The sequence below is a fragment of the Cyprinus carpio genome, unplaced genomic scaffold (genome assembly GCF_018340385.1).
Source record: "Cyprinus carpio isolate SPL01 unplaced genomic scaffold, ASM1834038v1 S000006637, whole genome shotgun sequence".
Classification (NCBI taxonomy): domain Eukaryota; kingdom Metazoa; phylum Chordata; class Actinopteri; order Cypriniformes; family Cyprinidae; genus Cyprinus; species Cyprinus carpio.
Genome location: NW_024879266.1, coordinates 159,352 through 183,656, shown reverse-complemented (window position 1 = coordinate 183,656; position 24,305 = coordinate 159,352). Strand labels below are relative to the sequence as shown.

The 24,305-nt window shown below is 37.7% G+C and overlaps 1 pseudogene; it reads right to left on the bottom strand.

Annotated features, from left to right (window-relative positions):
- LOC122134547 overlaps nucleotides 1-24,305 on the bottom strand; it is a 54,825-nt pseudogene that overhangs the window by 13,746 nt on the left and 16,774 nt on the right.

Sequence of the window (24,305 nt, the reverse complement as noted above, 5' to 3'; positions counted from 1 at the left end):
TGCCTATAACCTTTCCTGTGCGTTTCTACTATCACTAAAGGCCGGGGACACACCAATACGGAATATCAAGAACAACTGCAGACCGAAAAACAGACGTAAGCTGTTGCTTCACAGTCGTTTGGGACAAAACAGGTTCATCGTGGAACCAGCGGTAAAGCATTACAAGAGTCAGGGCTGCCAGACTGCCACCGAAACCGTCGGCATTGGCAATCCAAAGTGAAGTTAATTAGCGAGAGACAGTTGGCTGAGAGCGCCACGGGCAACCTATACAAATTTACATGTTAGGATTTAAAAACTGTGAATTGTAAGGCCCGCATTCAGGGAGGAACACGAGCAGACACAAATGTTGTGTGTAAACTGTTCATAAGCCGCTCTGACGTAAACTTTAAAAGGCCATGCCAAATGTTGGAAGGTTCCAAAATAGTAGTTTGGTAGCGAAGAAATTGTACACCCGATCCCTACAACGTCGGTAAATGGGGACGTTCAAACGTTGTGTTCTGGGTTGGCCAAACTGCTGCCACTGAATTTTGATGAACGGCCATGTAAGAATGCAAATTAAAATTGACTCAAATTAAATAGATAGGTTCATTTGCCCTAGACTCTTTTTTTGGAATGTTTTCTTGATGTAGGTGCAAGATTTACTTTTGAGTTGATACACGGGACACACACACACCCGCCATGGGGATCCACTATTTGTACCAGCTGCAACTAGAGGACGGGTGGGACAAAGTGCAACCCACCAGCCTACGGAGACAACGGCGGGCCGACAACAATGAAGAAGGCAAGATGACTGGGACGGCGGGGGGATCTATTTAGGAGCCCAGGGAATAAAGGAGAGACTAGTAGGCTAAGACAGTGCTGCAGTGGAGACGCAAGAAGCAGAGGCCCCGAAGGAATAGCAGCGGGAAAAAACTCGGGGCCACCAAACGTGTGTTCAAGGCACCACCAGCTTCGGCTCGGGTGAAGAAGAGCGGCTGAAATGGGGGGGGCACCGGGCGAAAACTCAGTGCTGGGGAAACACGTTAGGGAGTGGAAGGGGTAAGCCAGAATGGCCGGCGAGGCTTAGTTGGCCAGGGAGGCAATAGGTATGGGGCCAAACCTGAGAAACGTAGCCAACAGAGACCACTGTGTGCCTGGACACAAAAAATTGCGTAGCTCTAAGTTATAGGTGGGGATGATGGCCTAATGTGATCATAATGGAGCATGCCGGAGGGCGACAGTTATGAATGATTGCAATCATTAACAAACACATTTTCCTAAACGCAAGCGGACATTTATGCGCTGTTGGGAATAGCGGAGGAAGAGTTTTCAGGAAGGTCTGGTTAACGCGCAAATTACTCATAATTTATCATATATTTCATGCAAGTTTCATGAATGAGGCCATTGACTTTATCCTGCTTGGGTTGCCATCACACTCTTTGTTACACCTCTGACATAATAAACAGAGCAATATTTTTTTTTTACACATCCAAAGTTTTAGTGAAAATAAAAAAAGAAAATGACTTCCAAAACAGTCTCACTCTGCCAGAAACCAGTGATGATGCGCACACATGATAAAAGCAGATTCCAATTGCGGCAGCATGCGAGAGAGCAAAAATGACAGACGTGCACAAGTAAAAGTGCAGACAAGCCCAGTGAGCTACTTGAACAACGTGAACAAACTACAACAGGCTAAAGCGTCCAGCGGTGGGAAATTAACAATAAGAATTCCTCGTTTATAGTCGATACTAATATAACTTCGTATTACAAAAATCTTTGTTTCTATGCTGTTCTATTTAATGCGTGAACATCCTCTTATTTGTAGCATTATTATTTAGCGTTATATTTTTCAATCCTTTTTTTTAATTATATAATGTAGTTAATATTATTAAAATAAATGTTAATGTAGTTTCAGCGTTAGTCATGCCTCGTGTGCTTTAACTATCATGAAATTAATGTTGTCATACTACATATTATAGTCGGCTTTATATACCATTCAGGCCACTGCTCTATAAGGATATTAGCTAGACAGATATAACAAAATCCATATCAGGCGGACCACTAGTTTTATGAAATACGCCTGAACATTACAATATGCAGAGCAAGATGAAGATTATAAATTCAATAGAGCATTGGGTTGTGAGCTTCTTGACTTTATAGGTTTTGCTTAGCTTTCATATTTTTATTTTATTTTGTACAAACGAATTCCAAGCTGAACACCCAATCCGAAGTGCCTCTTAGCAACTGCCCAAAGCTGATTCAACAGGCTCAATCAGCCAAAAAGCGCACATCGCTGTGAAACGCACTGCAAACAACTCAGCGATAGATGATGCAGATGATGCACACGACTTTGTGGCCGACACTGGTTTGGTTGTGTCAGGTCTTCAAGTGGCCAAGGAAATTAAAGAATAGCAATTGTCAAAAAAAATAAAAAATATAATTACAGCATGTTGTGCCTCATATGTATATGGAATTGGCAGGTTTAAGTTGGTGCCAACACATCCCGATTCTGTTCTTTCCACTTGTCCTCATAATTTCATGTACCTCTCTCTAGTCTCTTCATCACTAAAAATGGCATAATGAAAAAAGAAAAAAAAAAGCCTGCAATGTGCTACATAATCACTTAAAGCATGGATGCTCATATGCAAAGGTGAGCATACTGTTCCTCTCAGGTCCAATTCTGTTATTAAATTGTCATTTCACTTGCGCCATCTCTAACCTAAAGTGCAGGGGGAAAAAAGCAATTGGTCATATAATTCATAATTAAGGACACCACCTCTAATATCTGATGCTTGCCAAACAAACCAAAAGCAGAGAGCGGACAGAGTTAAGTACATGTACTCTCACTGCTGCAATTAGAGAACTGCCTCACCAACTGTCTTACGTGTGCTGTATTAATGGCAGTGCGGAAATAGTTTGTGATCAACCTGTTCATTGCCTCGCTACCAGAATGGGGAGGGGTAGCGTGGGATCATCTAGACATGACTGTACCGTTTATGCATGTCAGGGGCCAATTTCAGGCCTGAAGTGAACACAGGCAGTGAGTCCAGCTGTACCATATTCCGATTCTGTTTCTTCACTTCCCTCATAATTTCCTTCTGTTCTTTCTACTATCACTAAATACCGGGACAACACCAAACTGATATCAAAGAACAATTGAGACAAATCTATCTGAAGTGTTATTCTTTCACATAGTTTAATGCGTCTACATGAACACAATCAGTAAAGTTTACAAGTCCAGGGCTCCTAGACTGCACCTAAACAGTCGTGATTAGCAACCAAAATGATTAGTAAGCAAGAGATATTTTGCCTGAGATCAGCACTGGGAACTATTTAAATTTGCATGTTATGATTTAAAAATTTGCATGTAATTTGGCCTCATTCATGAAACACGAGCAGAACAAATGTTTGTGTAAATCGCTCGTAAAGCCATTCTGACATAAACTTTCAAATTCATGAAAATATTTGTATTTTCAAAATATTAGTTGGTAATGCAACTACAATGTACACCCGTTCCCTACCACGGTAGTACATTAATCGACATTTATGAAAAGACTGTGAACTGATGACAGTTTTCCTAAAGTTCTCTGTTTTACGCCAAGAAATTCAACATAGTGTACTCAGATAGCATGACTTCCAAACAGTCCTCATCTCTGCGCCAGACAACCAGTGTCCAGAAGCAACAACAAGGGCAGGCATGCAGCCCTGCGATAAGCAGTGCATTCCAGTTTTGTGCAGCATGAGATTAAATCACAAAGCGGGACGTGCAAAGTAAGCTTGCACGAGAAGACAAGCGTTCCTGTACTTCTCGAACAAAAACTTAAACTGCGAGCACACCAGGTACCATGCTGTCAGCTGTGTGGACATACAAGAGCAATCCTTGTTTTATAATCGATACGAATTATACCTTCTTATTACCAAAATCTTTAGTCTATATGCTGTGTTCTATTAATGCGTGAACATCATATTATTTGTAGCATTATTATTTAGCGTTATATTTTTCAATCCTTTTTTTTTAATTATATAATTTAGTAATTATTATGTACAATAAAATTTTAATTTAGTTTTCCATCAGTAGTCATGCCTGTTTGCTTTAATACATGTAAATTAAATGTTGTCATATCATATATATTGGCTTTATAAATCATCCATCAGCCACCCTGCTCTATAAGATATTAGCAGCAGATATTAAAAAATCCATATCAGTCGACCACTAGTTTTGTTATGAAAATACCTGAACATTCCAATATGCAGATAAGATGAAGATATAAAAGTTCATAGAGCATTTGGTGTGAGCCTTCTTGACTTTATCGGTTTTGCTTGCTTCAGAAAACATCATTTTATTTTTTATTTTGTACAACGGAGCTCTCCAAGCTGAACAACACCAATCAGAGTGATCTCTCTTAGCAACTGCCCAAAGCTGATTCAACATGCTCAATCAGCCAAAAAGCCACCATCGCTGTGGGAACGCACTGCAAAAACTCAGCTGATAGATGATCAATGATGGACCGATTTGGCCGACCACTGGTTTGGTGTGTCATGGTCTTCAAAGTGGCAAAAAGGAAAATAAAGAATAGCAATTTGTCAAAAAAAAAAAACAATCATATTACAGCATGTGTGTGCTCATATGGACTTGGCAGGTTTAAGTCTGGCTGCATCACATCTCCGATTCTGTTCTTTCCACTTGTCATCATAATTTCCTGTCCTCTCTCTAGTCTCTTCATCACTAAAAATGGCATAATGAAAAAGAAAAAAAAAAAGAACTGCAATGTGCTACATAATTCATATTAAAGCATGTGATGCTCATATGCAGGTTTGAGTCTGACTGTTCCTTCAGAGTCAAAGCAATGTGTCATATAATTCATATTAAGACCCACTCTAATATTTGATGCTTGCCAAACAAACAAAGCAGAGAGGGACAGATTTAAAGTACATGTACTCTCACTGCTGCCATTAGCAGAAATGCCTCACACCTGTCTTAGTGTGCTGTATTAATGGGTGCTGAATTAGTTTGTGCATAACTTGTTCATTTGCCTCAGATACACAGAATGGTTGGGAGTCCATCTGGACCATTGAGCTGTTATTGCAATGGCAATCACATCCATCTACTGTCTCCTTTGTGCTATTCATCATCCCCGATGCAACAGATTTACACACCGATTTTGGTGCAAGCATGACATGACCATTAATTAGCTTGTTCATTCATAATATGAGACCTGGCACTCAGATACCCGCTTTCTTTCTCCTGACACTTCAAAAGTTTTTACTCTACTCCAGACAACATGAACCTGCCAACACGTGTAACAGAATGTGGCACATTTATAAGCAAAACACTATTCAGCAGAAAATGTAGGACAGAACTTGATTTACTTCATCTGGATTTTGATTGGATCCTGAAAAGTGGGTGGGGGTGAAATATAGGCGATATTATGGTGGTGATATTACAAAGGTGATATTATTGGTTGATATTTCTTTTTTTTTTGCCTTTACGGAGGTACTATAGAGTTATTACACTTTGATGAAAAAACGGGAAAATATTTTTTTCTACAAAATAACAGCATGTATTGACAACTGATGAACAGTTAGACTAGGGACATTTAAAACATTTTTGACTAACAAAATATGACAGTTTATTGGGCAGGATACACACTCAGACATAAACAGTGGCCGAATGGGCAATCTACTCCCTGGGTTTTAGTTAGAGATGAATACACTAAAGCCGCCGTACGTGCACACGCACACATAAAACACATCATCCATCAAGCACATGTGCTCACCTCGTCACTTCATCTCTGACACGACCAGAGAAACGGAAAGGTACGACCTCTCCTTTGGCATAATTACAATACATCACATTTAAACAGAATGCTGATCAGGGACCATCTTTCATCATCGATTTCATTCATCAAGATGGGACATACAATTCATTGATTTTCAGGATATTTTTTAACACCATTGGTTTTATAAATGACGATGAAATCAAAGTTGTGTATCTTAGAGACCCAAAGCTGTTGGCGAATATGACTTTTATTGTTTATACTGAGCTAAATATATATTTTTTTATCCTTTCTGACCCTTACACAAACCTTTTTGCACGTTACATTTTCATTAAGTCATAATCAAGTATGCTTATCAAGCCCTTTTTCTCACAAGTCCCCACAGTGCATTTAATTTTAGGTTTTACGTTCATTATGGGGACATTTGGTCCCCCTAAATGCAGTCAAATCCTGACCCACACACACTTGCATTTATATTCATGCACACACTCATTCAAACAGACACACTGCTTAAAAAAAGGTGAGCTACATCTGTTTTCATCTCAGACATGCTGTGCAGTGCTATTCACGTATCTTGTTCTACCTCCTAACCCCTCTCTCACACACAAGTCTTACCGAAGTCTTTATGTGAGGACATCCAGCCCGATGGCTTTTGAGAGAGGACGATAGCAAGTAGTCCCGATCCCCACAAAGGAGCCGATGCCGGAGAAGAAGAAAAACAGGCCCATTATAGCGCTCTGCATGGAGCGAGGAGCTGCGGAGTAGGCAAACTCCAGACCTACAAACACAAGATGATGCAGAAATCAGTGATGAAAGTCTGAAGTTTGCATCGAATGCATGATCAGAACCTCAAAAGCATCCAAGGGATTCTATGCTACACATACACAAAAATACAGTCTTGTGGAAAAGATTATGGTTAAAAAAATGCATGAGCAGTTTTATTTGTAACAGCATGTGCTCGCAGACAAAGACACAGGGAGATACTACGAATGAATTGGAAAAGCTCTGACTTTTATGAATAAAACATGATCTATAATGAGCCTCTTTTGCATAGAAAGGAGAAGTGTTTGCAAAAAAAGTCAATGACTTAAATAAACATGTTGCAGCGATAAATGTAAGCATACAGAGCCTGATATGCAACATATGTGCATGTTTAGCAAATTCAGCCTGTGTTTTGGTGGACCGGGATCACCACTTTAAAATAAAAATGAGAAATTAATTATAAATGCACTAATTAAAAAAAAAAAAACTACACTGACAAATAAATGAATTTATTTAAAAATGTAGTTAAAATGAAGAAACTTGATGAATCACTTTAAATGCAACATTTAAACATAAAAAGAAAAGTAATCTGTAAACAAGGTTATTTTTTTAAAGCATTTTTAAAATAAAAATAAAAAGGTTAATTTTTCAAAATGAGTTAATGTATTATATTTCTACATTTAACATTAAAATATTTCTACATTTAACATTACAATTTTAATTTAACATTAAAATTTAAATTAAATTTAAATTCACATGTATATGTATTTGTCAGTTTGTGACTTATTTACATACATTTGAATGAATAAACTGATCTATGATCATTTTTAAGTGGCATTCCTAGTTCTCCATACATTGTTAACATCCCTATAAAGCAAACAAGAAAACCTCTTCAGAAGACATTAGACAAAAACAGGAATTAAATTGCTATAAACATGTCTGGAGGTGAATGTGCGCGTATGTGTCCATACATCCGTAGTACGCTAAAGGTCTGGCAGCAGAGTGACTCAGAAACACCTACTCATCTGCCAAAATCATCACACATCTCTAAATATTTACTGAAAGAGACAGGGAGAGAGAAAGAGGAATAAAAAGCACTATAAGGAGGATGCTGAGTGGAGGGAAGAAAAGTTGAAAGTAGTTCAGAAAAAAATAGTGGATGTAGAAAGGACGCAGAAGAAGAGAAAGAAAAGATCAAATCTCTTTTTAACCCTGAGTGGTGGCTGCCTGCTGGCTGACACTGATAATTTCATGGCGCCTCAAACTTGTCATTTTTTAAAATTATGGCTTGTGGGCACAACTGTCAGATTCGTTTACTGAGCCTGGTTAGGCCATGAATCTTTCTCTGATAAGATGGATGGATAGAGAGAGAGAGATAGGAGAGAGAGAGAGAGATAGCACAGTGGAAAGAGTAAACAGCTAAAAAGAAAGAGGAGGGGACTCCACCAAACAGAGTAAAAGAGATCATCTAATCCCGTCCCACAATCCCACGCTCACACTCCTCTGAAACAAACGCACATTAGGAGATGTGGAGGCAGGAGGGGAGGACAGAAAAAGAGCAGTGAAATAGAGAGCTGAAGGAAAGCGACTGCTCTATTACAGTGTTTATAGCTGTCTGCAGGCATGGCTGACCTTTTCTAAGTGCTGTTTGTGTCATAGAGACTGTGTCTGCATCCTTAGACGACAACGATCAGATGCTTGAGAAGCCCTAGGCTCAAGAAACACTATTAAAACAACAGCAACTGTTCAAAATCAGTGAAGACTGAGAAAATGTCATGAGCTCTTTTTTCTAAAAACCACTGGATTTACATTATTTGGTTACATGTTGTACATAAATATAGAAATCTGAATCTAAAAGGTACTTTTTACATGACTCTAATGACTAATGCATTGACCCTCTATTAGTAACAAACACCACTGGAGCAAACTGTCAATGAACCCTAATGCAAAAAGACTTGGCTTGTAGAGACAACATAAGGGTTAAAGAGAGGAAAAAAGGAAAGGTGTCTCAATGTCGTGAGCATGACAACAAGAGTCTAATGACACAAACATTCCCACTATATCAAGCATGAAGAAAAATAAAATATAAAACTTGACCTTTTCTAACTTCAGAGCTTAATTATAAAAAAAAAAAAAAAAAAGAAAAAGAAAAAAAAATTCCTTTAAATGTTCTACTTTAATTTTTCCCCTTCGCAGAGTCAGGCAGTGGGCGATTTTTCTTTCTCTGAAAAAACATTAGCCTTTAACATGTTTCTGAGAGAACGATATATAATTAAAATTCCCAGTGGAGAAAAAAAAAGAATCAGGTTTTAGGTCTGTCCCCTCAGCTAGATTCCACACACATCTCTCGCAGGTAGCGTGTGTGTGCAAGTGTGTGTCTACAAAAGTGTGAAAATTCAAAATCAACTCCGCTTCCGCTGTCATCCAACAACCCACGACAAAGTGAGCTGGCAGCAGAGTCCATTAAAAAGGATTTATTCAAACAGAATAGGGCCAGAGGAGGGAACTTTCCAGAGACATTTGTCACATTTCTTGTCATCCAATTTCCTGGAGGTTCCCCAGGGGTAGGGATGGAGTGGTGAGGCTTTATTTTAAGGGTCCTCCGTGCTATCAGGAGGCATTTGCATTTCATGGGAGGGCTGGGACACTGGAGACCTGGGGTGAGATGGAGAGAGCTGACTACGAAAGTGTGTCAGCACATCGCCGCACAGACATGAAGTTTATCAGAGACAAACCTGTGTGTTTAGCTGCTGTTGCAGTCACATTGAATCTCAGTCTGGTTGCCAGAAGGAGTTGAGGAGTTTTTTCTCCCCAAAAAATCTAGTGCCAAGATATTTTGTTTTGTAACTGGCGAATAAATGTCCTGCAGCTGATCTTCTGGACAAACATGTGAATTAGCATGCTAGCGTCCATCTCAGAGAAGATGAAATTTTTCTTTCAAGAAAACATTCCCAAAATTGACATGAAAAATCATATGCACAAGTAAACTGTACTACGTGATGGATGTTCGTAGAATGATTTGCACTGCGTCAAACAATATCTGGCCATGGCCATCTTCCCAATCATGTTCAGATGTAAAAGGATTATTCAAGAAAATGAGAAAGGCAAAAATTAATCTTCATTTCAGCAGTGACATGCTATTCAGCGGATTTAATCTTAATATTTTTGATGCAGTCTTCGCACCTCTCCCAATTTCTCTATCATTTTCACAGCTGTCTGTGATCAGGAAGTGCCGTGCTGCCTCTCGTATTTGATTCTCATAGCTTGATGGCTCTCTTCAGGTTTAAAAGCGCCTGTGCAGATAGCGTCTTATAGCTTTCCACAATACTTGAACCCCTGGAGACGTGATGGAGGAGCGGAAGATTACACTTAGCCTTCCCCATCTCCCCATTCTGCTAGAAATTCAATCAGAGGCTGGTACGTCCAATGTGGACACATATTATTCCACCAGCGCTGTGCCTCTTTTCTTTCAATTTTTTCTGCGTCCGCAGATAAAAATGAAAATGAAGATGTTAACTGTTAGGGACAGTCACTATCCCCATAAGAAAGTAGAAGAAAGAGAAAGGGAAAACAAAAGTTGTTTCGTATTTCTTGTTTTCTCCTGGAATGGGGCTGTCGTGTTAACAAAAAAGACAGTAGAATGCTGCCATTTAACTTTGTGTGCCAGGATTGTTTTTTGATTAAGAATCATATACATGAACATGAGATGTATGTTTCTAAGAACAAGAGTCTCAAAGGGACAGGTGTCCTATGGGAGTATAAGTACAAAACAGGCATGTATTAAAAAATCTAAAAAATAAAACTATAAGCAAAGGGTGTGCAGTATCGAAAAAATATATTGACATTTTCAGGGATTTTTGAAAACATTAATTAGACAATGAATCGCATTCACTTATAATTGCATTAATTATTTGTATATATTCACTCATTTGAACTTCTCAAGAAAACCTACTGTCTAATTCACAAACACACACATGACTTTGTTCTTAATCTCGTCCTAACGTTAATGAATTTGGGAGTATTCGAAATGAGTGGCCGTGTGAGTTAGTCATTTGCATAAAAACACTCCCAAACCATCTCCATATAAGGGCTTTCCACACAACCAGTCCTTTACAGCCTTTCATCACTCTCGTTGAACATACTCCACACACCATAAACTGCTGTCTACAGACCAGAATGACAGTCAAGTCTTAGAACGCATCCACAAAGGTTAGTAACATTAACTCACTCTGCTGCGGTGTGTCCTGTTAAAAACATAAATGAAAAATCTAGACTTAAACCTAGCACAACGTTTATCAATCTTTTCATCAAATTTTTTGGTAACACATGCATTTATGGCTTTTCTCACTCTTACTGGATTTTTTTGTGTGTTTGTGTTTGACTAATCATAATGCAAAATCTGACGCTTCAAATAAACATTTTGTTTGTGTGTTAAGGTTTGTTTAGATCCAACACCTAATAAAAGTAATTTTGACTAATCATACTGCAAAAACTGACGCTTCAAATAAACATTTTAATCTGTAAGAAAATAATGTGTATGGGTTTATATATGACAAACTATATATTATATAGTTTAGCATATCACACGAGTAAGAGTGCTGTTTATAATATATCTGCACGAATTCAAATGTGATATTGATTTTATACAATAGTTTAATAAACAAGAAGTTAATATTATGTGAAATTTTAGACCATATTGTATTGTCTGTTTTTTATTTCGCAAATCCACTAAGGACCTGTTGTGCAATTTCGGAAAGGCTAGTGATAGCAAGCTAGCTTTGAAAGCAAGATCACCCATACCCCACCCCCCCCCACCACCACCCCGCTAATCACTATGCAAAGCCACGCCTCCTCCAAAACACATGAACGCGCTCAGGCAGACCAGCAAAACACAATGAGAAACGCCGTTGGTGGAGCACTGATACAACGCAGTCAGATTACCTCATTGGCTCATTCACCGGTGAGAAAACATCACAGTACAAAGCACATAATATTATAGTAATAGCGCCTTTCATTCTCACTGGAATGCATTGATGATGTATCCTGTCTGCGCGAACAGGGTGCACAGAGGTATGCAAATACATATTTTGACAGGCAGGCATGACAGCCTATCGTAATGTTTGGACCAAACATTTTGGTTGGACAAACATTTTATGGTCCTATGCCTTCCACAGATGATATAAATAATTATAAATAAATTTAGACCACTTAGCTTAGTGATTGCTATCAGAATGTGAAGAGACTTTCAACCAGCATAACCAAATCACCTACCCTGCCCTTTAAGGGAAACTTTCATCTGGCGAATGACACATATGCTCGCTGCAGTCATGTTGGAATATTGAGATCTAAGCGCTTTAATATACATTGCTCATGAAGGCGCAGTTTTTTTTGTATTTGTCATCTAAAACTGTTGTTTATCCTACATTTCTGTGCAGATCTCGAGGGCTGCTGTGTAGGCCTATGAGGGTTAATTTTAAAAACGTAACATGAGGAGCATGAGGAGGTTGCTTCTGTTTCATCTGCTCCTTCTCGTCTATTGAAATCTACTGAAATGTCAACAACAAGGTTGTGATATAATCTGACATTATCATAGAAGGAAAATTGGACCTTGTGTGTTTAACGGAAACCTGGCACAAAGAGTCTGATGGTCTACTCTTTAATGAACTTACTCCTGCTGTATGTGGTTTATTTGATCTCCCGCGATCCTCTGGTAGAGGTGGGGTATTATTGTGGTGTATGATGACCACCTAAACATTTGTGTCTGCCTCCTTTTCCACTGACATAGCTACAGTCTACAGGCCTCCTAAGATAAATTAAGACTTTTTATCTTAATTTGCAGATATATTGTACTTGTTGTGCCTCAAATTTGAGATAACTTTTTGGGGGACTTTAACATTCATATGGACATAAAAAATTCTAAAATTTTTATCTTTATTTGAGTGCTTTGAATTGAACCAACTTGTGGGACTGTACTACACATAATAAAGGTCACACTCTTGACTTAGTGATCCTAAATGGCTCATTTGTGTCTTAGTTTTCGACCTCTGACTTAGGGCTGTCTGATCATCTGGCTTTCTTTTTTAATATGGAACTGTTTGACATAAACACTTCTGTGACGAGAGGGGCGGGGCCGAGAGTCGTGGGAATGGAGCGAGGCTGGTGGAGTAAATGCTAATGCACGACACCTGAGCCACTCACCAGTCTTGAGTCCCACGGAAGTGCTCCGGAAGGATAAAAAGGAGTCACAACAGTGTTGGATGCGAGAGAACCAGGCCTTATTTTGTTGTGGTTCTGTTTGTGTTTGTATTTTCAGTTTTGTGTGTTTATTTTATTATTTAATTGTGTTTAAACGTTTGCCGGTTCCCGCCTCCTTCTTCCTGACATATGAACTGTGTTACAACTACTTCTTCTCGAATTATTAACTATCACAAATGGAGATCTATTGATCGAACCCTCTGATTTCTCTGAATTTATTGGTCTTCTTTAAGTTGTTTTTTTCTCCATTTGATGCACTGGAGGACAAAGATCTCATGTTAAATTCTGTTCTCTCATCTGGCCTGGCCTTATTTGCTCCTTTAAAATCATGATCTGTTTCTTTCAGACGTTCTTCTCCCTGGTATAATGATTATCTGCATGCAATGAAGGCATTGTGTTGTACAATGGAGTGTAGGTGATGGACATCTGGCTTGACTGTCCATCACCAGGCCTGGAAAGACCACTTACTTGAATATAAGACTCAAATTGTATTGGCTAGGGCTGCTTATTTTGCACAAACCATTGACAACAATCAGAATAACCCTAGACAACTGTTGCATTCTATCAGCAAACTACTCAAATGTAATAGTTTTATTAAATGTTTTTGATTCAATTCGCCTCTGTAATAAGTTTCTTGATTTCTTCAGTTCCAAGATTAATCACACTTGTACTGTAAATGTATCTCTACTTTTCCTTCTTCTGTTTTTTCCTTTAAAACCATTTCTGAATTTCTGTTACTCCTCTCTCAAACTTTTCCACACTGGATTTTCATCCTCTTTGCAATGAGGTTTCAAAAATGAAAGCTTCCATAGTTGATCCTGTACCAACTGGGCTGTTTTCAATCATGCTTTGCTAATTTATGTCCTGAATCATAAATGATTCTCTGTGTACTGGTGCTGTGCCAGCAGCATTTTACAATTGCAGCTGTGACCTCTGTACCAAAAATAAATAAATTAATTAATTAATAAAAAAAATAAATAAATAAATGAACTTTGACAATCCTAATAATTTGTCCCATTTCCAATCTCCCCTTTCTTGTCAAATTTTAGAGTGAATTGTTGCTACTCAATTGCCTTCCAAATCTTATCGCAAACAATCTTTTTGAGTCCCTTCAAATCGGGTTTCCGTAAACTCCACAGTACTGAAACAACATTAGTTAAGGTCACTAATGATTTGTTAACTGATTCTGCGCGTTTTTTTAATTTTATTTTGATTCTTCTTGATCTTAGTGCCGCTTTTCGACACTGTTGATCATTCAATCTTTCTTACTCATTTAGAGTTTGTCTTTGATATTTCTGGGACTGCACTAAACTGGTTTGTGTCTTATCTTTCAGATCGAAAGCAGTTTGTTGCTATGGGTGGTTGCAGGTCTGATATCGATGTGGTGCAATCTCGTGTTTCTCAAGGATCAATTTTGGGCCCTTTACTTTTCAGCATATAAATTTATACATTTGGTCAACTTTTAAGATCACTTGGTCTAAACTTTCACTTTCACAACAGATAACACTCAGGTTTATATACATTCAAAACCTGATATTAATGTGGCTGTGTCTTTTCTTTCTCAATGTGTTTTCTGAGATTAAAAAGTGGATGTCTAGAAATTTTCTGTGTATAAACAGTGATAAGATGGAGGTAATGCTCAGTGGTTCACCCCCACCAGCTACGTACTGTAAGGCTGGTACTTTAGCTACTTTAAGTGTAGATGGCTCTATAACTGGAATTTCAAAAACAAAATGTAAAAAAAATGTTCCCCATGTTTAGAACATTGTCAAGACATAATTTTTCATCTTAGAAATATTGCCAAATTGCGTCCTTTGCCATCATTGTCATGGCTGAAATGTTAATCAACATCTTTGTATTTTCTTGCATTGATTATTGCAATGCTTTGGTGGCCGGGGTTTCAAAAGCTACCCTAAAAAAATTACAGGTGGTTAAAAATTCAGCCGCTCGAATCCTGTCTGGAAACAGGACAAGGGATCACATCACTCCTGTCTTGGAGTCCATACATTGGCTACCTGTCAGATTTCGTGTCGATTTTAAAATTCCCATGCTTACTTACAAGGCTTTGCATGGTTTGTCTCCCCATTATCTCTCTGAGCTTTTAGCTCTCTACACACCAGTGTATGATCTCCGATTCTCAAAAGCTGGCCTTTTAATTGTTCCGCTTGTTTAAAAATGGGTGATAGGGCGTTTTCTTCAATTGCACACAACCTTTGGAATTCTTTTTTGTGCTGAGATTAGGCCAAAGCAGAATCCCTTAATGTTTTTTTAATCTTTAAAAAGCTTATTTTTTGAGTAGCTTTTACTTGATTATTTTGTAATTGTCAAATTTCTCTTTTAACTTGTTGAACTTTTCATAGCATGTAGTTATCAGGTATTTTGTTTTTACAATGATCTTTTATATGTCATTTCTCAGTTCATGACCCCTTTAATTTATTTTTTGATATTTTAAAAGACTAATTAACAAATTAATAGATCATAAAAAACAGGACTGAAAAAGACCGCTGTGAATGCAGCCATACAGACAACCTCCTCTCTCATAGTCTTCTATCAAAGACCTTGAAAGTACTTGCAGGGTTGTCCTGACTAAAACATGCCGTTATTTGAAGAGCATAAGCCATGGGCGAAGATCTGATTTGAACAACCCCTCTTCTAAGGGGGTAGAGAAGAAATCCACTAATCAGTACTGTGCTCTCTACAGTTCAACAAGAAGGGAGAGTTTTTTTTCCCTGCCTTTGCCAAATGCTACTTATTAGTCTTGTTGGTTCATAAAGGCTAAAAGGGGGGACGTGCAGGCCTTTGAGTTTACTCCTGTGCGTGAAACGGGTGTGAAATTACCAGTGTGGTGTGCGTCTAAGAGGAAAACAAGCATATTTGAACATGACCTTGGAAGAGAAGCTGAAGGGTCGAAATGAACAGAGCTGTGTGTTTGAGGAGTAACGAACATGCTAACCTGTGTGAAAATGTGTATGAAGGACAGACAGTTGTGCACATAACCTGACTGATACAGCAAAACACAAATAAAGACAACTGCCATCCATAACTGTAACCTGTAAACCTCTAGAAAACAACCAGAATAAGGGAACTGAGCTGGAATTCGACAACCTCTATCCATAACTTTAACAACAACAGCAAAATACAGTGCGGCCAGTGTAGCTTGATTCACTAATTGATGACTCTTCTGAACTGTTTTCTTTTGAAACAAAATCACTCAAAATGACTCACAAATGAATCTTAAACTCATCAGCCTTAAATGGATCACTCAGCCACTCACTGAATATTACAGAATGAACATCTGACACACTCACTGAACCACAAAGTCATAAACAACTAACTAAATAAAAAAAAAAAAAAAAAACCTTGCATAACTACATTTCAAAGGTTTGAGATCAGTGTAAAATCAGTGTAAATGCTACTGCAAATGGCATGAGTTTTTGGAACAAGACTAATGAACTACATATAAGAATTCATATAATTATGTGGTCCTTCCCCAAAAGTACAAAACCTAATTCTTGATGGAATCATTAAGAAACAAGATTTATTAAGTGAAATCAGATTCATTTAAGATCATGCCAGAAATTGGTGTAATTAATGTAGATCTCAGCAGTGTAGGTGGTAATAGGAGGTCCACCACAGTTTTTTCTTACAAATGCTGTGTAAGGGTAGGGATTTAGTTTCCTTTCATCTATTTTCTCATTAATCTCATGCCCACTTGCTTGAGACTTTCTTGATATTTTCTTAGTGTATTCCAGCAGGAGCGAAATGTTTTCCCTGGTCGTCTTAACTGCGCAACTGCAATAATGTATCACCAAGCCCAGATCGATCGGTCCTGATTGATACAGCCATGGATTCCTTAGCAAGCTATTTCAGCAACGGCTCAGACAAGAGCTACTACACAAAGGCAAGGCAGAGAGGAGTTTACTGCAGTTTTTAAAAGGACACGCATTGATTAGCATGGTCATTAGAACAGATGAATGATCCTACGGAAAAAAAACTCTACAGTACACAGACGAGACCGAGAGCTGGAAGGACACAAAAAACACTCATGTTAAAACAATGCTGTACGTTTCCTCATCTAGATGAGTTATACATTACATCGATCTTAGCTGATGAGAAGCTAAATTCTACCATCAAAATATTAGCACAAAATTGCTGTAGGTGTTTCTCATCATGATCATTGCCTCTCATATGGCTTTCCAGGCTCAGTATCACCTCATGAACTACTAAATGTTAAAAGGCCATTTCATAGAAAAACTTGATTTTAATACACCAGTGAATTATGCTGACATGTTGCTGCAAAAAATGAGGCATTCAGAAATCATACTGACACCACAACCATGAACACATTAAGGGTTTGACGGTCCATGTCTATTGTACATATAAACAACTAATCATATTCAGATTTCTGGATCAAATGTGAATAGGTTGGTTGGTCATAACATGGTCATTTACATAAAGCATCTTAAAGGTACAGAAGCAAACATGTTATTCAATAAATTCAGTGCAATACTTTTGGTGCAAGAAACTATTATTATAAAAAAAAAACTATTAATTACAAAAAAATGCTACAAAAATTCAGAACATAGTCGCTTCATATGCTCTGTTTGTGAAGTTGAGAGCTTTGCATGTGTGTTCAGCAGTGTTTTGCAAAGCACCACCTACCTGCAATACTAGCAAAGATTTCGCTGACACCGATGAGGACGTACTGAGGCACTTGCCACCATATAGGTAGATCGGCTGCATAGTATATAACTCCACTGAGTGACTGCGGGATGGGACCTTGTGTGCGGACAATGTCCAGCCTCTTCGTCTCCAAAATACCTGTGAGCCGCAAGAAAGAGAGTAACAGAATAAAATTATTAATAAATACATCAATCATAACTGTTCATAATCGCACTGATAACTTTTTAGAAAAAGAGAAATGTAACAAGAACTTTGTGGCATCTTCAAAGACAGCAGTGAAGAATTTCAGGACCTCTGTGTATTTTATTTTTTCAATGGATTTTAGCCTACATATATAAAAGATTACGGGGAGATTAATTGCTCCATATTTAAGTATTTTTGTCTTCTTGGTAAATTAACAGAAGTGTTAGTTTTTTTCCTTGCTTTATTCTAAAATCTACTGATACATCAATGGATGATGCATATTTTCAAATAGTTTTGAAAAAAACCAATTTTGTGCACATCATGTGCTATCAATAAATTGTATTATATTACATTGATCATTTTAAAAATAAAATTCCACTTTACAAATGTACAGATTGTAACATCACTTGTAAGCTGGTGCACATTTAATGGTGCATTAAAGAACAAAGAAAGGTAACCTAGAACAGGTCAGGATAATGTATAGGTAGTATATACACATACAAGCGACTACTACTAAATTTGTGGTCACTAAGAATTTATTTATTTATTTATATTCAGAAATGATGCATTAAAACTGATCAGAAGTAACATTAAAGACATTTATAATGTTACAAACTAATGAAGATTTCTATCACAAATAAATGCTGTTCTTCTGAACTTTCTATTCATCTTATTCTATTCTTATCACAAATTATCACGATTTCCACAAAAATATAAAGAAGCACAACATTGACTGGAGTAAAGGCTGCTGAAAATTTAGCTTTGCAATCACAGGAATAAATAATATTTTATAACACAACAAGTAATAATATTTCACAATTTTTACTGTATTTCTGATAAAATAAATACAGCGTTGGTGAGTGTAAAAACTTCCCAACCCTAAACTATTGAACAGTAATGTTAAATACAGTATATAAAATAAATAAATACATAAAAAAATTTTAAAAAATCAACTTATGAGCATGTGCTTTCTAAATATTGGCAGCGGGCAGTGAAAAACAAGGTTTTGAGCATGTGTGTGTGTGTGTGTGTGTGTGTGTGTGTGTGTTTCTGGCCCAGTGTGTCAGAGTGTTAGATATCAAATACATGTGTGGATGTTTGGAGAGAAAGTGCATGTAACAGTGAATGAAAAAAGTATGAAGAGTCCATTAATGGATTAAGTGTGAGGTCAAACAGCTTATGCCCCACACATAAAACATGCTCACACACACAAAATTATACCAGGCTGGGTTTAGCAGGTAATCAGAGTGGAGCAGAGATTGTCAGCCTAGGCTATCTAAAAGCTTGATCCAATAATAACCATGTTGCAGGTGCCATTCAGATAACTCCTCGTGGGATCCCTCCATCACACTGACATGCACATATTCTCATTTTGAAGGGGTATGACCTTGTATTTTATATGCTTAAAACAGCAGTGTGTGATGCAGAGCATCTACAGAAGTGCTTCAGTTAACAAAACGGTAACTTTTTTTTTTCCCCTCATCTTTCATTCCCCCCCCCACCACCACTCGCCCAAACACCAGAAGCGATCTGCTCTGGTCTGTGGCTGTGGTGTGTCAGATTTAGATTGGAATACAAATGAAGCCTGAAATAAAACACTCTTTGGCTAAAAGTGTGACCCGCTGCAGATTACAGACCTCACTTCTGCACTTCCAAGCCCAGAATAAAAAAAAAACAAAAAAAACTTGACTTTATATCTGGGGAAAATTGAACAGAAGTGGAACTGCCCCAAGCCATCGTCTGGTGTGTGGCTGGTGTGTGTGTTTGCAGCTTTGGTGTCGGAGCAGCTTGCCGTGGAAATGGCTGCTTCCTGAGTGCAGGACAACAAGTGTGTCCAGGTGTGTGGGCATCATCTGTGCCTGCGGGTAGGGTTGGCTTCAGAGCTATGCCACTGCCAAGCACCCATCTGTTTGGAAAATGTTGTGTAATGTTGTGAGGAGGTTCTGGCAGTGGTATTTTAAAACCTACCTAAGCCCTGCTGGGTTCAGCTACTGGGTAGACTCGGATTTAAAGTGATTCAATACACTCGAGTTAAAAGGCAGAAGCCTTGTGTGTAAGCACATACACAACATACACACACACATCTGTGCAAAACCATTAAAAGAAAATAACAGAAAAGACAATAATAATCAATTTTGACAATCCAATCTATTCCTAAAAAATTAAAAAACCCTATTTTATTTTATCTTATTGAATATCCTATTAGATTACACCCGAATATCCTATTACATACATAATTGAATTGAATTGAACATACATATCTGCTCATAACTTTACATGCCCCTTGCAGCACTTTTATAATATTAATAAAAATACAAAACACACACACAATAAGTGGTATCATAAAATGTGCTTTTCCTGTCGGAACTGCAGCGCTAATAGAGTCTTGTGAACTCACAAGTGTGAGTAAATAATGATTGAATTTTAATTTTTGGGTGAACTATTCCTTTAAATAAGTATTGACTTGGTATCAATACCAGTACTTTGACAACACTAATATAAAGCACAATCTGTGCAATAGCATTGGATAGATAGATGCCATTTACACTGAGAAAGTGGAAAGAGCAGTATTTTCTTTGCACTATGTGTAAACAGTGTTACTGTAGATGCTATTTATACATAGTAGTGCAATATACTTGAAAATGGGTGATCGAATCTGCAAAAAGTTCCTCAAAAACATATAATTTAAAACAATATTACATCTTTCTGCAAAGTCATGGAGTGTAGATTTCACCATCTACAGTCCACATTATTACAAAAAGATTCACACCAGATTGAAAAGTATCCAGAGAATAAGAAAAAATATATATAATTAAAATAATAATAATAAAGGGAAAGGCTAAAAAGTGAAAGGTGTGCTGGAGTCCACATTTCAAATTATTTTTTGCAAAAAAAATATATGCTCTCTCAATCTATGAGCATAATTGTATGTTACATTACAAACAAAATAAATATCTTTGAAGAGATACTTTCTCTTTGTCATTCCTGCTCCTGAGGTTTCATTCAGAGCGATGAGTCACAAAGTCTTCAAGAGATTCAAGAAAATATGCAATTATTTATCATTATTTGTTGATAATTCATTTCATACACATCCTTGACTCTTTGCATAAATGCCTGCAATTTACCTTTATGTTGTGTGTGCCCGCAGGTGACATTTGTGTGTGTGAGTATCTTGATGTACTCTGAAAAGTGAAACCGAGCAAGGCTTAGAAAGAAAGAAAAAGAAAGAAAGAGCGAAGGGGCACAGAAAAGAAAGAACTGTGTGATCACTATATGTTGGGTATTAATGAGGGGCACTAAAAGACTTATTTCCCAAGATTTCTCATCTATATAATAAGTCCCATTAGTGGGACCCATTATGTCACACACACGCACAATCACCCCTACATGCATCTGAATATACACACACCATGTCTAATAGTTCTCCCTAACACACATACACACTTTTGCAGAATCCATTCACACATAGCAAGCATCCTTAAACCGTGCTTATTTCATGTAGCAGTTTATTAATGAGTCAGTCTGTGTCATTGAGTGGGAGTACAAAGGATGAGATGCACTTTCTCTCTCAAGAAGGAGAGCATGAGTCCCAAAGGTTCTCATTAGTTTGATCTCTACAATACACATACACACACACAATGCACACAAAGAGTGTGATATGAACGTGGTTTGCACATACTGATTCCGCAAGAGTGTGCCAACAAGTTTCCCCTCGCTCTTGGCTACATCAAAGCAACGGTTATTATTAGATAACATCTGTATTGTGCACTGAATACTAGACTTCCTGCATGTTCAGTCATTTTTAAAACAGTGGTTCTCAGCTGTTTTTGCATCGGGACCCAGTTTTGAAATTGGACATGGAGTGGTGACCCAAAATTGTCCTTAAAATCACATTCTGAAATTAGCTTATTATTACATTCTGCTTGAATGTCAATGGTTTTATGCTCTCATTGACATTTTATATTAACTTAAGTGGTTAGTTCACTCAAAAATGAAAATTCTTTTCGTTCATCTTCAAAACACAAATGAAGATTTTTAATGAAGCCTGATGCTAGTTCACTTGCTTTGGTCTGGATTAAATACAAAGGATTTTTTTTTTTTGTGTGTGTGTGTGGTTCGCTTTCACACTGCCCTTTTTGTAAGTGAACCAGAAACTGTAAACAAACCACATGTGTACTTAAGGTCAACCATTCATTGGTTTATCCATTCAGCCATACCAGAGTTCATTTGGAAGTGGACAGAGACCACCTCTTCAGGTATCGGTACAGTTGTTTGGTTGCTATTAGTTTGAACCAGACAGTCCTTGAACCGTATGTTGGTATGCTGTCTAGTGCACACAAAATCGGCAAGAGCTTTTCTCAAAACTGCAGCCTACAATCTGATTGATTGGCTTTACTCATTTCCAGAAGTGCTTCAGGCTGCACAGGTTTTTATCAGTAAAACAGGAAATGTTGTGTTTACAAGATCTCAGGCCGTTAGAATGAGTGCTTCTGAGAAAGTCCTAGAAGGTAGATTTGGGGAAAGTTTGTCACATTGAAATTTTGAACACGTTTACATGCACAACCTCACACTGATCATGTTGTACACAACTGACTGTGTAAGTTTAATAAAATGAAAAAAAAAAATAGTTTTACAGATCACGTAGTCTCTTTATTTATATCTACAATGTGCACTACACCACTCAAAAGAGTGGCTACACAAAACTAGAACATATCAGACATCAGTCATTTTGGTTAACAGGTACCAGTATATTAAAGTGGGAGCAAATCAAGTGAAGTAAACACCTGAAAACTGCAATCATGCAGCAAAGCACTTGACGTCAATCTCTCATTATTTTGACTGTTTTGAGTTTTTCTGAACTTTGTGTTTACAGTTTAAAGAATCCCTCATGATGACTACGAACCCACATTTATTCAGTTTGATGGCAGCTGAGACAGATGAGGAATTTAAAAATGTCTAAACTGCTCTCTCCCTCACCGTGCAGAGTTTGACAGCGGTTTAAAAGAGTCAGAGAGAGTCAAAGACAGCAGAGGGTGGGAGAGAAAAATATTCATACTTTCCCCACACTCCAGAGCGCATCTCCCAAAACTCATCTCACTCAAAAAGCGATTTAGTCTGAAATATGTCAACGTCTGGACGCAGCGCACACTGTCAGGCTGACTAAGCTCGGTTTAAATCCACTGGGGCAGAGCTGGAATTGGACTGGGGACTGACTGGAGTGCTGGGCACAGTCAAACTGAACAATGAGTTACTGCCGACCTGTCAACGGTGTCTTCTTCTACAACCTCTGAACAGGCACTCCACGACTCTCTCAATGTGTGACTCGAACTTTCGTGTATGTGTGGACACAATCTTAAAGTGTTGTCTTAGTAGAGAGGCATAAACTGTGTACAGAACTTCAGACAGATATACAAGTGAGCCAAAAACACTTGGAAGGAAAGTGCTGAAGTTTTGGAGAGATTGCTGTGCCTAAAAATATAGTGAGCCACCCACTCAAAGAGCTTTATTTGCACTTCTGATGTGAAGGCCATCTCAAAATTGTAGTTAGCAAGATTATGCTACCATCTTAAATCAGGGCTCATCCTTAAGGATTTTTTTTTTTCTTTTTTTCTGTTGGCTCAGTCGGGACGATAATGCAGCTTTGTGCAGCCAATATTTTCAAGGCACTACAAAAACAAAATGTTATTTGGTGTGTAGCAGAATGAAATACTTTCTATTAAACATTAGATTATTTTTTTAAGAAAAGGAAAAAAACAAGCAAATTAAGAGACCCTGCACTATCTGACTAATACATTTCCATTATTTTATAAAAATATATTTTTTTAAATTATTTAAAGAATAGTTTTTAGTCAAAGAAAAACTTCAGAACTGAGAATAAATAGGGGGAAAAATATACTAAATGGAGAATTTTCTATGGCATTCCCATGACCTTTGAAACACTTAATTTCACTTTTTTCATAAACCTTTTTTTCTTTTTTCCATTCTACAAAAATCATACACTGAAAAAACAATGCTGTAGCGTGATTTTTTGTTAACTTATCACACTTTAACTTATTATAACAAATCATTCTTAAAATTCAAATTCTTAATCCATTTAAACCAGATAAAGTTGCAACAACAATCCATCAGAGAAACAACTTGTGCATAAGTTCCTAAGGCATAAAAACACATGAAAATGGTCAAGAAAAAAAAGACAATTATTTCAACAGGCCTGACATTTTCACATTTGCTCTGAGCCAAACTTATTGTTGAGCAATGAAGATGCCTAATTTTGGCCAAAATCCTAAGCATATCTATCGTAAATGGCCAAAAAATGCTATCAATAGATCACTAGGTTTTTTAATTTTGGGGGGACTTCGAAGAAACAACAAGTGAGAAGACAGTCAAAGTTCCTCTATCCTCTGCGTTAAAAGGGAGGGTGAGAATAATGAAAATTACAAAAGCGCGTGATTCAGGTTAGTATTTTCCAGGACAGTGGGCTGTATGAATATTAACTGTCAGAACAAGCAGGAATATCGATCCACCTTCTGCAGGGGTTCAATAGAGCCGGCTCAAGGTTGGACAGGAGTGACAGAATTCAGAGGAGAGATCATTGGTCTGTGTGAATGTGTCATGAGCGTGTGTGTGTTTGTGTCGGTGAGTCATTCTACATCGAATCTCTGCCAT